At 52.0% G+C, this 13,240-nt stretch overlaps 1 long non-coding RNA gene across 2 annotated transcripts; it reads left to right on the top strand.

Moving 5' to 3' along the window:
- Positions 1-2,440: 2,440 nt before the first annotated feature.
- LOC140618449 (uncharacterized) lies at positions 2,441-6,136 on the top strand. 2 transcript variants are annotated; one of them, XR_012018580.1, is made up of 2 exons: positions 2,441-2,853; positions 3,171-6,136. It is a non-coding gene; the product is annotated as an uncharacterized lncRNA (long non-coding RNA). The 2 variants fall into 2 exon arrangements; XR_012018581.1 differs by having other exon boundaries at positions 3,036-6,136.
- The last annotated feature ends 7,104 nt before the right edge of the window (positions 6,137-13,240 follow it).

Here is a 13,240-nt window from a genome sequence, read left to right as displayed (position 1 = left end):
GGATGCTTCCACGGGATTCCTTCTCCCTAACTGCCCCTTCAGCGAATCCACTGGTGCTCAACAGAACCCTCTCCAGTCGTCACATGAGGGAAGTTGACTGTCTATCTGTCTACTGCAGAAATCAGAACGTGGGGAGTGAACCATGGGAGTGGTTGATGTGACACTTGTACACAACACAGGCACATGAATAAGGGAATTGCCCATGACTAGCCTCGATTATGCCATTGTGACTGATGCTGTGATTCAGGGCAAAAGTGTCCTTAATCTTGAGAGAGAGGTAAGGACAGACATTACAGTCAGGTGCTGCCAGAAGAGGGGAAGATGGCAGCCCTGCCTCCTCCCATAGCTTGTCAAGGCGGCTCCATGAGGGAGGGAGTCTTTGGAGGCAGCAAGGGGGAGTTGTGGACCTGCAGGCTGCCCAGAATGCCTCCTTGTCCCACATCAGACCTTCCGTGGCTCCCTCTGCTCCTGCTAGCCCAGTGCTTCTCAAACTTGAGCATAAGCCACCTGAGGACTTGTTAACACAAGTTCTGCACCCCCAGAGTTCCTGAGTCAGTAGATTTGGAGTGGGGCCCGAGAATTTGCCTTTCTAACAAGTTTCCGGGTTGCCCATGCTGTTGGACTGCGGACCACACTCTGAGAACCTAGTTCTCCAGCCTCATCTCTTCCCATCTCATCCCATCCCGCCCCATGTCCTCTACGTAGTACTTCTTCCCCCACTCCATGCCTATTGTCCATGACCAGTATTTTAAAAAGCCAGGTGGTTATTTTTTTTTTAAGCCAGGTGGTTATGATGTGTGGTAAGGGTCAAGAAAATCTGACCCAAGCACACAAGATGGGACAATGGGATTTGGAACTGAAAGGACTAGGAGCCATGAACAAAACAAAAACTAAAAAAACAGCAAACCCTCTGAAGCTGCCCTGCTGGTTTATACAGAGGTCTGTAACTCCAAATGTCAACGTACTGAATGCATGCCCAGGGGCCTCTCTGCTCCAGCCCCTGAGAAACCTGCCTGGACAACCTGTTTTGCAGCTTCTCCCACATCCAAGGTGGCCCAGAAGAGTTAGTCACAGAGGCAGGAGCCCCGTGGGTGCATGTCTGGCGCAGGAACCTCTAGGCTCCTCACCTCACCCACTGCAGACATCACCAATCAATCCCAGTTCTCTCTACCCCGGGGGCTGACTTAGCCTCAGAATATTTTCCAGTTTGGTCCAGGCACCCATTTCCAAATAAGCAGAGCTGGTGCCCAAATTCACAACTATGTGGTCTGCTCAGGACCTGAGGCTGCCTTCCCCACCTGCTCTCTTGACCCAGTTGCAGGTGGCTTATGTTTCCTTGTCTGCTTCTGTCTCTGAGCTCTTGGTTCTATTCTCTCCTGCCTCTGAGCCATCTCCTGGTACCCCCAGCCTCCCAGCATTTTAGACTTCGGCTCTCTGGAGCGGCATTTTGCTGGGATGCTTAGCATAGGACCTGGCGACAGCTGGTACTTAAGCCGTGTCGGTGGGTATCTGACAGTCTATGCATGAAAAAGCAAGTTCTCCCGGGGTCTCAGGCAATATTCTGTTAACACCCTACTCCAAAATTTACTAGCTTAAAGCAAGAGGAGTTTAATTCACTCCTGATCCTGTGGGTCCAGGATTTGCTCGGGGTTCAGCTGAATGATTCTTCTGCATACGTGGCATCACGTAACATTCTCATGTGGCTGGCAAATGATACAGACTTCGGGGGGCGGGGGGCTTTCCATGTGGCTGCTCGGGCTTCCTTGTGCTGCGTTGGTTGGGTTCCAGGAAGGAGCATTCCAAGTGGCAAAGGCAGAAGCTACTGATCTATTAGGACCCCGTCACAGAGCCACAGTGTCACTACTGTCACTTTTCACTGGTCCCACAAAGCCACTGAGCGAGCCCTGATTTAGGAAGAGGGAACCAGGCTGCCCATCTCCATGGGGGGAGCAGGGAAGAACTTGCAGCCATCTTTGGCTCACCAAATCTGGCAGTTTAGGGTCATGGCACCCAGTCGGTGCTTAGTAAGTATTTCTTAATGAATGACTCCATCAATTCCATTGTCAGGACTGGCTGGGGCTCCTCCAGTTCCTGTCCTGTCACTCAGCCCCCAGGCCCACCCAGCATTCCCTCCTACAAGCCCTGACCCAGCCCTTCATGGCAGGGGTAGATGATTGGTGAATTCCTACCCCTATCTGGCATCCAGGAGGCGAGAAGTCTGCGTGGGGATAGGTGGAGCCTTCCTGCAAAGAGGGCAGCCAGTCTGGGCTGCCCCAGGGCCCATTTCCATCTCACTGATGTGGGGTTGGAGAAAAATGCTGATTTTTTTTTTTTTTTTTTTTGAGCACTGGAGACAGAGAGCAATCTGGGTTGCTATGCAACCAGCGCCTGTGCCCAGCTGATAACACCAGAGGAATTAACTGTCCTTGTCCTACTCAGTCAGGCTCCGGAGGAGGGGGCTGAGGCTGCTTCCCAGTGCCTGAGCCTCAGCCCCACCAGCTGAATCTCTGGTCCAATTACAGATGGAGGAGTCCAGAGCCAGGTCCCAGCCCCACTCCAGCTTCACAGAACAACCAAGGGATGTCCCTTGCCTGGAGCCAACAGGGGTGCTTGTGGAGTGTGAGGAGGGGGCTGCCTGGGGTATCTTGGATGCAGGGCAGTTCTGTCTTCTTTGATCTGCTAATGAGCTGTGAATTAAAGACAAATCTGAAATGGTGGGAGGCTTTCAGGAGGCTGGTACAGAGTGAGGATAAGATGGGCAGAATGAGGACAACGCAAATACAACACTGACCGGAGCGGGGCCAGTGCCCCCAGCCACAAGCCCCACCAAGGCCCTGGGGAGAAGCAAGCCAGGTAGGGGTGGGAAGTCCTGGTGGGCAGGGGAGCTGTGTGCAGAGGTGGGGGGACCTTGGCACCCTGGAAACGCCAGGGCTCATTTATCCAGAGTCTGAAGACCTAAGGCAGCCTGTCTGGGGCCTAAGGGGATGCATGAAGGAAATCCAGGGAGACTATTTAACGTGCTTGTTCCCTCCTAGTTGGTCTCTTTAAGGCAAGGAATGCGTACCCTATGCGTTTCTGAGTCGGGCCTGCGTTCCAGGCCAGCCACTTGCAGCTGTGTGACCTTGGGCTTGTCACTTCACCTTCCCGAACACCACTCTTCCCCACCACAGAAAGAAGAATATCTACGGCCTTGTCATCAGCATGAGAGCGATCACATATTTGGCTGAACCATGGGAAACTACTGTGTCGGTGAGTGAAAACTGGTTGAGTATCAACTCTCCCATTTGGTTCAACCTTACCTGTCAGGCACCGAGCAGCGTCCTGCACACAAGAAGCACTCAGTAAATAGAGGCAGCTTTATTTTTTTTTAAGTGATTTCTCCACCCAATGTGGGGCTCGAACTCACAACCCCGAGATCAAGAGTTGCTGGCTCTACTGACTGAGCCAGGCAAACGCCTGAGAAGCAGCTACTGACGTCTTTGTTGTCCTGGGTGGTCATCCAGGGTGCTGTTCAGGGAACGAATGAATGAGTGAATGAAGAGAACCAGCATCAGAATTAGCAGAGCACTGGTGGCTGGTCCCTGGAAACCACTGACACGATGGGGACTCCCTCCTTGAGCCTAGGAGCCAAGTTCACTGGCTCAGCTTGTCTGCTCTTCCTCTCCTCATTCCCCTTCTCCGGGTGTACTCCCTGTGTTCCTTTCTTTCTTTCTTTCTTTCTTTCTTTCTTTCTTTCTTTCTTTCTTTCTTTCTTTCTTTCTTCTTTCTTTCTTTCTTCTTTCTTTCTTTCTTTTTTTTTTTTTTAAGATTGTATGTATTTATTTGAGAGAGAGAGAGAGAGAGGGCACTGAGCGGGGTGAGGAGCTGAGGGAGAAGAGGCAGGCTCCCTCACTGAGCTGGGAGCCCCAAGTGGGGCTCGATCCCAAGACTCCATGATCATGACCTGAACCAAAGGCAGATGCTTATCTGTCTGAGCCACCCAGGGCCCCCCTGTGGTTTATTTCTCTCTCTTGCCCCATTTACAGAGCTGGAGCCAATGTCTTGTTTTCAGGTTACCATGGTTACCATTTACTTGCGCACTTATTCTGTGCCTGGCTCCACTCTATGCACTTTGCAGGCACTAACTCATTTCCTCCTAACAGCAACCTCACTAGAACTTTATTTTTAACCCTTCGAGTTAGGGTTTATGGAGGTATAATTTAAACACAATAAAATGCGCCTGTTTTCACAGTTGAACAAGTTTTGTTAAATGTATACACCTGTGCAACCACTGCCACCATCATGATGCAGCATTTTCATCATCCTGAAAGTCCCCTCACGCCCCTTTGCAGCCAGTCCCCCCACTGGCCTCCCGCAGTCCGGGTACCACAGACCGGCTTTCTATCACTATAGATTCATTCTGACTTTTCCAGCATTTATGCGAATCATTGGAATCATAGAGTGAACATCTTACATCCGGCTTCTCTTGTCTATCATTCATTTTTCTCCCTTTTAATTGCTGAGTAGTTGTTATGACTGAATTGTGAATATCCCCCCACCAAAAAAAAAAAAAAAGTCACAGTTTGAAGCCCTCATCCCCCAGTGTGACTGTATTTGGGGAGAGGACCTTTAAGGAGGTAATTAAGGTTACATGAGGTCCTAAGGTCTTCAGTCCTCAGGAGAAGAGGAGGAGCCCCCCGGAGACATTGCACGCACAGAGGAAAGTTCCTGTGAGGACAGAGTGGGGAGCGGCTGTCCTCACTCTGGGGCAAGGAGAGAGGCCTTCGGGGAAAGGAGAGAGGCCTTCGGGGAAAGTGAGCCCGATGACATCTTGATCTGGCACTTGCAGCCTCCGGGGCTGTGAGAAGTGTGTCTCTGTTGTTCAAACCCCATCTGCGGTGTGGTTGCAGCTGCCGAGCTGACAATACAGTGGCATCCCATCAAGCGGGCACAGTGCATCCCCCCAGCGGTGGTGGTGGTCTCATGGACCAGGAAGCAGACCTGGAGGCACCCAGCACCTCACCTGAGGCCCCACCCATCAGCCAAGAAGCAAAGCCACCTCTGGGGGACTGTGGAGTCTGTGCTCACAGGGGTGGGGCAGAACGTGGCACAGAACAGGTGCTTGCAGGCAAGCCACCTGGTGTCCTGGGCCACTGGTGCCCTGGGGCAAGGCTGCTCCAGCTGGAGGCCAGAGGCTGGCGGGGAGTGGAGGGGAGGTGCCCTGAGAGGGTCCCGCAAGCCCCTTGCCTCTGCCCTCAGACACTGGGGGGTACCGACCTTCCAGGAGCCCACGTGGAGGAGCGGTCAGTGCCTGGCAGGCTGAGGGGGCCTGGGGACAGGAGAGGAGATCCGAGGATGGGGGCTGTCCAGGGAAAGGCCCTGGCGAGGACTCAGCAGAGCAAACATGACACTGGCGCTCCCCTGCTGTGCCTCAGTCTGCTCCTCAGCAAAATGGGTGTGATAATTCTCCTTAGCTGACCTCTCTGAGGAGGAAGAGACAATGAATGAGGCGGGGAGGGGAGTGATCACCTCTTCTCCCAGATGAGAAACCAGAGGCCGAGGGAAGAGAAGGGACATCTGGCCAGGCCACCAAGAAGCATCCTTGCTGGGGGGCTGAGACAATGCCTCCAGGTCTAGGTTCTGGAAACAGCTTCTGGGTCTTTAATGCCACAGGACAGAGATGCCACGATCAAGGCCTGCTTTTCCTGCAGTCTGAGAGCTTCTGGAGGCCAGGGCCGTATCCAGTGTTGCTCATCCTCAATCCTCAGCATCCAGCAGAGCTCTTGACACACTGAGGAATGAATGAATAAGTGACTGAAGAGAGCCATGGTTTTCAGAAGTAGGCTGGCAGGGGAGCAGGGTGCCAGAAGTCATGGGTGCCCCTTCTTGGAACATCCGTTAAATCCAGCATATGGGGGAAGTAACCAGGTGACAGGTTAACACTTTTTTTTTTAATTGTGGCTGTTTCTGGGGGATCTCTGGGTGGCTCAGCGGTTTGGCGCCTGCCTTTGGCCCAGGGCGTGATCCTGGAGACTCAGGATCGAGTCCTGCATCGGGCTCCCTGCATGGAGGCTGCTTCTCCCTCTGCCTGTGTCTCTGCCCCTCTCTGTCTCTCTATCATGAATAAATAAATAGTTTTTAAAAATGACAAACTTTATGTTACGCACACATTTTTAATAATAGTAATGCGTGCACACCACCACAATGCTACAATCACTCTCGCAGGGGGTCGAGGCCACCCTTCCATCTCAGGGGCATGGTCACGGCCGTCTTCCACGCGTGTCCAGTCCCATCAGGAGCTGCAGGCACCAGGGTCCAACCGGGATGCCAGTTGGATGGAGAAGGCACAGGAAGAGACGGGGTGGTTTAAGGGGACATGTCCGGTTAGGTGATTTTTTTAGTAACCCACATCTGCCCGTCTTGTATTTATTTCCCTCACCACATTCCTCCTGTGTGTGCCAAGTGCAGGTTACCAGGCGGGCTGCGGGGAGGGGTGCTGAGGAAGCCAAGCCTGTGTCTGGTCTCCGGAGCATGCAGGTCAAGAGGAAAGGCACGACAGCCCGGGCTGTAAGAGGGGCCGCCACCTGCTCCTTGGGGTTTTAAGGGAGGAAGCTTGAACAGCTCTGTGCCCAGGGCCTGGCCCAGAGCAGGAGCCAGTCATGGTTCTTCGGGTTTTTTTCTACTTTACACTCTGACGGGAGGTAAAGAAGGCCCAAGTCAGTTGGCTACGGGGTACAGGGTTCTGTGAAAGGACAAGCCGAGAGGGTTATTTTCTTATTTGAAATAGAGGCAAAATATGCTGGTGAAAATATAGGAGAATATCCACCCAATATAAGGAGGAAAATCTTACTGAGGGGGCAAAGTGGCGTCTTGCTAATCATGATTTCTCTGCTGCCTCCCACCCCCATCCCAATCAAGAGCCTAGTCTCACATCAATCACTGCCCCCCTCTACACTTAGTGCCCCCTCCCCATGACTCACTTGCTTTAGATCCAATTGTTCTCTGGGCCTCCTCAGTCCGGAGCTCTTGATGGATTTGGTAATTGGAGTAATTACGGTAATTTTACCTTAAAGACAGGCAGCTGCAGATTCCCTATTGGGAGCCCCCTCCCTGGGCCTCCTGCCAGCCAGTATTCAGGGAGGAGGACAAGTGGCTCCCATTTCCCTTCCCCCAGAATGCAAAGTGTCTGGGGTGGGATGAGGGCTTTCAATAGAACGCATGTCCCACCCTCTCATCAGTGCCTCCCCAGCCCCCCAGGGGGGTAGAAGACAGTGGGATGGGTTTGCCAGGAATCATTTCTTTCCACCACCCCAACACTGATGCCAGGACTTACAAAGCACAGCAGTGACATTCACTCATTCCCCATCCAGGCCTGAAAACCAAGACAGGGGACCTCTCCTCAACCCGTCGGAGGATGAAGTCTCTTACGGATCCCTTAAAGCCCCAACTGCACGTATCCTGTGCTCTCCATATGTGAGAGGCAGGGAGGGGTACTAGACCTTTGGACAAGGTGAGGAGTCATCTGCCCACAGCCGGTCCCAGCAGCACCCTCGCACCCTTAGCCCCTCCCCGCCCAAGCCTGGGCTCCCTGCCCCCCCAGTGGCAGCCTGAGGAATTTCCACTGCAGAGACCAACGTGTGGGCCGTCGGAGCTCTTCTGGTTTCAGGATTAGGCTTCCCAGCAGAGGAACTTTAAGGAAGGCCTCCAAGAATGTACGAGACCCTGTCAGCGGCTAGAGCCCTGGGGGACCCCAGACAGACCCCCGAGTAGACCAGCAGGGCAGTTGCACACCAGAGCATTGGGGGGCCATACTCGGGGTTGCTGAGGGCAAGGCTGGGAGTGGTCTCAGAATTCCTAGGCTGTGTGGTTCCATAGATATAAACCTTCTAGTCTTCCCAAACCTCTTAGGGTCCATTTCTAGTCCCCACCCCATCGGCCCACTGCCCACTTGTCTTCTTCCGACATCTTTCAAGCTCAGCTTAAAAATCACTCCTGAAACCCCTGGGGAACAGCAGCCCGGGTCATGTCCCTGCCCTGTGTGCCCGTCCCTGCCCTGTGTCCCCGTGGCTCCTTCTCCTTCATCTTACTCACCGCACCTTGTGATCATACCATATTTTGTGTGCCGAGTTATTTTAATGTCTTTCTTCCTCCCCTAGACCACACACTCTGAAAGGAAGGTCTGCATTGATCCAGTGGTCCATCCCCAGAGCCTGGCTTGGACAGAAGTTTTGGTTGATTGCATGTTGAAATTGTTAGCGGCCTGAAGTTGACGGGGGTGCATTCCCGGAAGAGAGAACAGCACAAGCAAGGCTCTGAGGCCAGGGAGGACGGCTAAGCTCAGAAAATGCTGGGACCCCTGAGGGGAAGGGGAGGAGCAAGGAGATAGGTATGGAGGGAGTGGGGAGGGTTCGCTCTGCTGCTTGGGCGTCAGAGCTGGGCACTGGTTGGGCCCACCAGAGAGGAGGGGCATTGATGAATGTGGAATGATCCCCCCTCCCAGGAAGGGGCCTCACTGGGTCACCTCACTGCCATTTTGCCCACCTGATCTGGCCACTGGACTAGACTGGGCTACCGAGGTCACTGGGTGTGAAGGGCGCATGCCCGTGTGACATCAGAGCATCACTGAGTGGCCAGGGAGGCGCATCACTGTCTCCTCTAGCACTGGGGGAAGTGAGGGCAGTAGTGGCCATAGAAGTCCAACTTCTCTTGCCTGTCACCTCCCTTAGGTGAGCAGCATCTCTGCAGCCCTCCCACCTCCCTCGGGGGGCCAATGAAAGGATAGGGCCTCCTGGGATTGGGGCCACCAAGGCCCCGCCCACCCCTGGTCAGCCAATCACTGACTCTGCTGTAGGTGGGTACAAGGGTGGGAGGTGTCCTGAGGAAGGAGATGAAGAGGGCAGGATGGGAAAGCCCTGGGAGGCAGCTAATATCCATTAGCCCAGCTGCCCCAGACACCCTCTCCTCCCAGGCATGTGCTGCTCCAGCAACGATGGCCTTGGCTGACCTCTTTCTGTTCCCTCCGTCCTCAGACCCCCTTCTCCAGACTCTTCCAATGGCTGGCCCCTGTTCATTTAGGTGCCAGTTCAAGGGTCACCTCCTCAGAGAGGCCTTCTGTAGCAGGTGCTACACCCACATCTGCCCCACCCACATCCCCTTGGCGCCCACCGATCCTGTCCTCACTGATGGCTTCCTATCATAAGGAACCCTGGCCCAGGGTTATTCTATGACACAGAAGCTGGTCAGCCTTGAATCTGTGAAATGGACCAGATGTACCAGAGATTTAACACCCCTGGAAGCAGCACTCAACCAACAGAGGTGGTCAGTGGATAACACTGTGTCTTCTTTACTCCTTCATTGATGCATGCCTCAAGTATATCTATATCGTTTCCCAGAAATCCCTGCAGCATCCAGCCCCAGCTGCCCACCATCGAAACCTGCTCTGGCTCCAGCCTTCCTATCTCGCATCTCTCCTTTCAACAGGGTCTTCCTGGGACCACCTCCCAAATAAACTGCTTACCCTCCAATTTTTGGCTCAGGGTCTGCTTCTTGGGGCTTCCAAACTCAGGCCTTTCCATGGCCATCCAAAACACAGACCTACCCACATTCCCTTTTCCTCTCTCTCCTTTCTAGAGGCTTGCTTTTCTTTTTAAATATTTTTTAAGAATTTATTTATTTATTTATTTATTTACTTATTTATTTTAGAGCGAGAGAGAGAGAGCATGTGTGCATGCACAAGCAAGGGGAGGGGCAGAGGGAGAGGGAGAGAAACTCAAGCAGACCCTATGCTGAGGGCGGAGCCAGATGCAGGGCTCTATACCACCACCCTAAGATCATGACCTGAGCTGTAATTAAGAGTTGGATGTGCTCAACCAACTGAGCTGCCTGGGCGCCCCAATAATTTTGTTTCTATGTTAGTGTATGTCTCTGGATAGTGTGTGGGTTCCAAGAGAGTTGGGACCTTCCCTGTCTTGTTTATTACTCTGGCCCCAGCCTAGCCCAGTCCTGGGCACTGAATGTCATTGTGGAGTGGCTGCAGATTCCCTTGCATCATCCTTCCACTGCCTGTGGTGACATAGGAACAGAAGATTGAATCTACAGGAGTACAGAGAGGTTGGGCAAGTTACCCGCAGCCCCACATGGGTAGGTTGGAGCTCAGGTCTGCCATCCAGCTCCATCTGGCCACTAAACACTGCCTGTCCCAGAGAAGCACTCACTTGAATGCCAGGTGAGACACCTCCTCTGCTCAGGGGCATTTCTGCCTTTGCCCAGGGAAACACTCCCACTTGAAGACATCTCTCCAAATCCCATCCTCCTTCCTTCCAGAATCTGGAGGCAGGAAGGGTTTGTCTCAGTCTGCTCAGGCTGCATAACAAAACGCCACAAGCTGAAGGAGTTTAACAACAGATATGTATTTTCTCATAGCTCTGCAGGCTAGAAATCCACGGTCAACGTGCCAGAAAATTAGGTTTCTGGTGAGAACTGTCTTCCTGGTTTCTTGTCTTATTATTGTGTCTTTACATGGCCTTTCCTTTTCTCTGTGTGCCCAAAGACAGTTCTGGTGTCTCTTCTTCATATAAGGATGCAAGTAAAGGGATCAGGGTCCCCATCATATTAACTCATTTAACCCTATTTGTCTCCTTAAAAGCCCTATTTCCAAAAACAGTCAACTTGAGAGAGCTTCAACACATAAAGGCAGGGGCATAATTCAGTCCATAACAGGGCTCCTTAAAAGAAAGATGATCCCAACCCAAGTCAGCCCCAACTGCAAAGAGCTCAGAGAAGCGGGGCACCCAGTGTGAGCTGTGCTAAGCCAGCAGCAGGGCTGGTGCAGGATCATCAATCACCATGATACCAGAGGGTGGAGAAAGATGAGCCCTCAGATAGAGCCGAAGATGAATGGGGAAGCTGACATATGATTAAACTGGGATCCTCTGCTGGTGGCTGATGGCCCACACTGGGTGCAAAGTTAGCACAGCTGGGTCTGGGCTCATGGCACCCACCGAGGCACCTGCCCCTTTCCTACCCAGGACCGCACAGCTCTCTGTCATCCCAGCCCTCTTAATGAGAGAATGAGGCAGGCAGTGGGACCAGAGCGGGTGCTGGGAACCATGGGGGAGAGAATAACATTAGTTATCATTCAGGCTGCCTGGTTCTTATTATATTAATCGTGAGAGCAATGAATGAGCACTAGGTACTTCAAGTGCATTTTCTCATTTCACTCATTGGACCAGGGAGGTCAGAGTTAAGTTGGGTGGTGAGGCGACAGTTTCAGGAGGAAACAGAGGGGCAAAGAGGTATTCATTCATTCATTCATTCATTCATTCATTCATCCATCCAACAGATTTTTATTAGGCACCTACTATGTACCACATATACACAAAGGTGAGCAAAAATCCACGTGATCTCCGCCTTCAAGGAACTACATTGTATTGAGGGGGGCAGATGATTAAAAAAATGAATCAAATAAGATAACTTCAGGTAATGATAAATGCTTAGAAAATTAAGGTGATGAGAGAGAGCGTGTCAGAGGAGGCAATGTCATATGGGATGATTAGAGAAATCCTCTTGAAGGAAGGACATCTGAACAGAGACCCGGATGTGGAAGGAGCTGGCCATGGGAGTGGCTGGACTATGAGTGTTCTAGGCAGAGAAAACAGCAAGGGCAAAAGCTCCAAAGCAGGAATGAGCTTGGTATGTCTCAGGAATCAAAAGGAGGTTTGTGTGGCTGGCTTTGTAAAGTGAGGTGTGGATTGGTTGTCAGTGAATGGTATGGGAGACATTAGGCCTCAGAGGCCAGGGCAAGTATTTGGGATACTATTTTAAGTGGTATGGGATCTCTCTGGAAGGTTTTTAGTAGGAGGGCTTTCAGAAGAATTGGGGTTTTGTTTTACAAGAACCACTCTGCCTGCTGTACAGAGATAGAAGGGTGAGAAGAAAGAATAGTTTGAAGGCAGTGAAGCCATTGACACTTTGTACCATCACCATCATCATCACCACTACCACTACGGCCATCATCACCACTAACATCACCACCACTAACATCACCATCACCATTATCACCACCACCACCATTACCATCGTCACCATCACAACCACCATCACCACCACCATCATTATCACCACCATCATCATCACCACCATCATTATCACCACTACCACCACCACCACCATCATTACCATCATCACCATCACCACCATCATCACCATCACCATCATCGTCACCATCATTATCACCACTACCACCATCACTATCATAATTATCATCATCACCACAATCAAAGGCATTGAGATGATTGTGGCTCAGACTAGGACAGTGGTAGGGGCGAAAGGTGCAGTGGTTAGATTGGGGTGTATTTTGATGGGAGGTTCCATAGGGCTTGTAGGTGGATTGTGGGGGTAGGGAGGAATTGGGAAACAGAAGCAGCAACTTTGGCGGAATGGTATTTCCCTGCTAGGTTAATCTACCCAATCCTCCTACTTCTATTCTTGTCTGTCCTCTCTCACTAGACCCTACCAGGTCCTGATACTGCTTCAGTCCATCACGGTATGGCTGAAAGAGCCCTGGATTTGGAATCGGGCATTTAAGCTTTTCATTCTGTGTGACTTCGAACCCATGGTTTAGCCTTGCTGAACTTCAGTTCCTTCATATGTAACATGGGACCATAGTGACACCTACCTCCCAGGACTGTGGGGCTAGTGTTGGGCTAAAGTCGTGCTTCCTCCAGTCTGGGCTCTTTGGTTGGAGCTGCTGGGGAACCAAGGCCACTCAAACACTCTTACTTTACTGCGAGCAGGTGGGGGTAAGTCAGAAGGATATCTTCAACATTGCTTCTCAGAATTCTCCAGTAGAGTCAAGCTCTGGTTGCCCACCATGGTAAGCTGCTTCATGATGCATCCCTTATGAGCTGCCTCCCCCTCACCTCCCCACCCCCTTGAGTTGCTTGGGATCACTATTTGCACCTGAATCATTGTCTCAGGGTCAGCTCTGGATGAACCCAAACGGAGGCACTGGATTATTGTGGAGGTTACACTTATAAAGCCCTGGGCATATGTTAAGCACTTAATAAAATTGTTGTTGAACAAATGAATGAATAAGGCTTCCCCTGCTCTGAGGAGACAGACCCGGGAAAGGGGAAGGAGGAAGGGAGAGACCTGGGACCCTTGAAGATGAGAGAGGGGAGGATCCCAGAGGCAACCCTGCAGCACACCCACCACCTTCAGCAGCTGGTCAGGACTCCATCCCTCTCCAGAGATCTCCTCC

The sequence above is a fragment of the Canis lupus genome, chromosome 26 (assembly GCF_048164855.1).
Source record: "Canis lupus baileyi chromosome 26, mCanLup2.hap1, whole genome shotgun sequence".
NCBI classification, from domain to species: domain Eukaryota; kingdom Metazoa; phylum Chordata; class Mammalia; order Carnivora; family Canidae; genus Canis; species Canis lupus.
The sequence above is the reverse complement of the archived record's forward strand: the minus strand, read 5'-3'. Positions and strand labels throughout refer to the sequence as shown.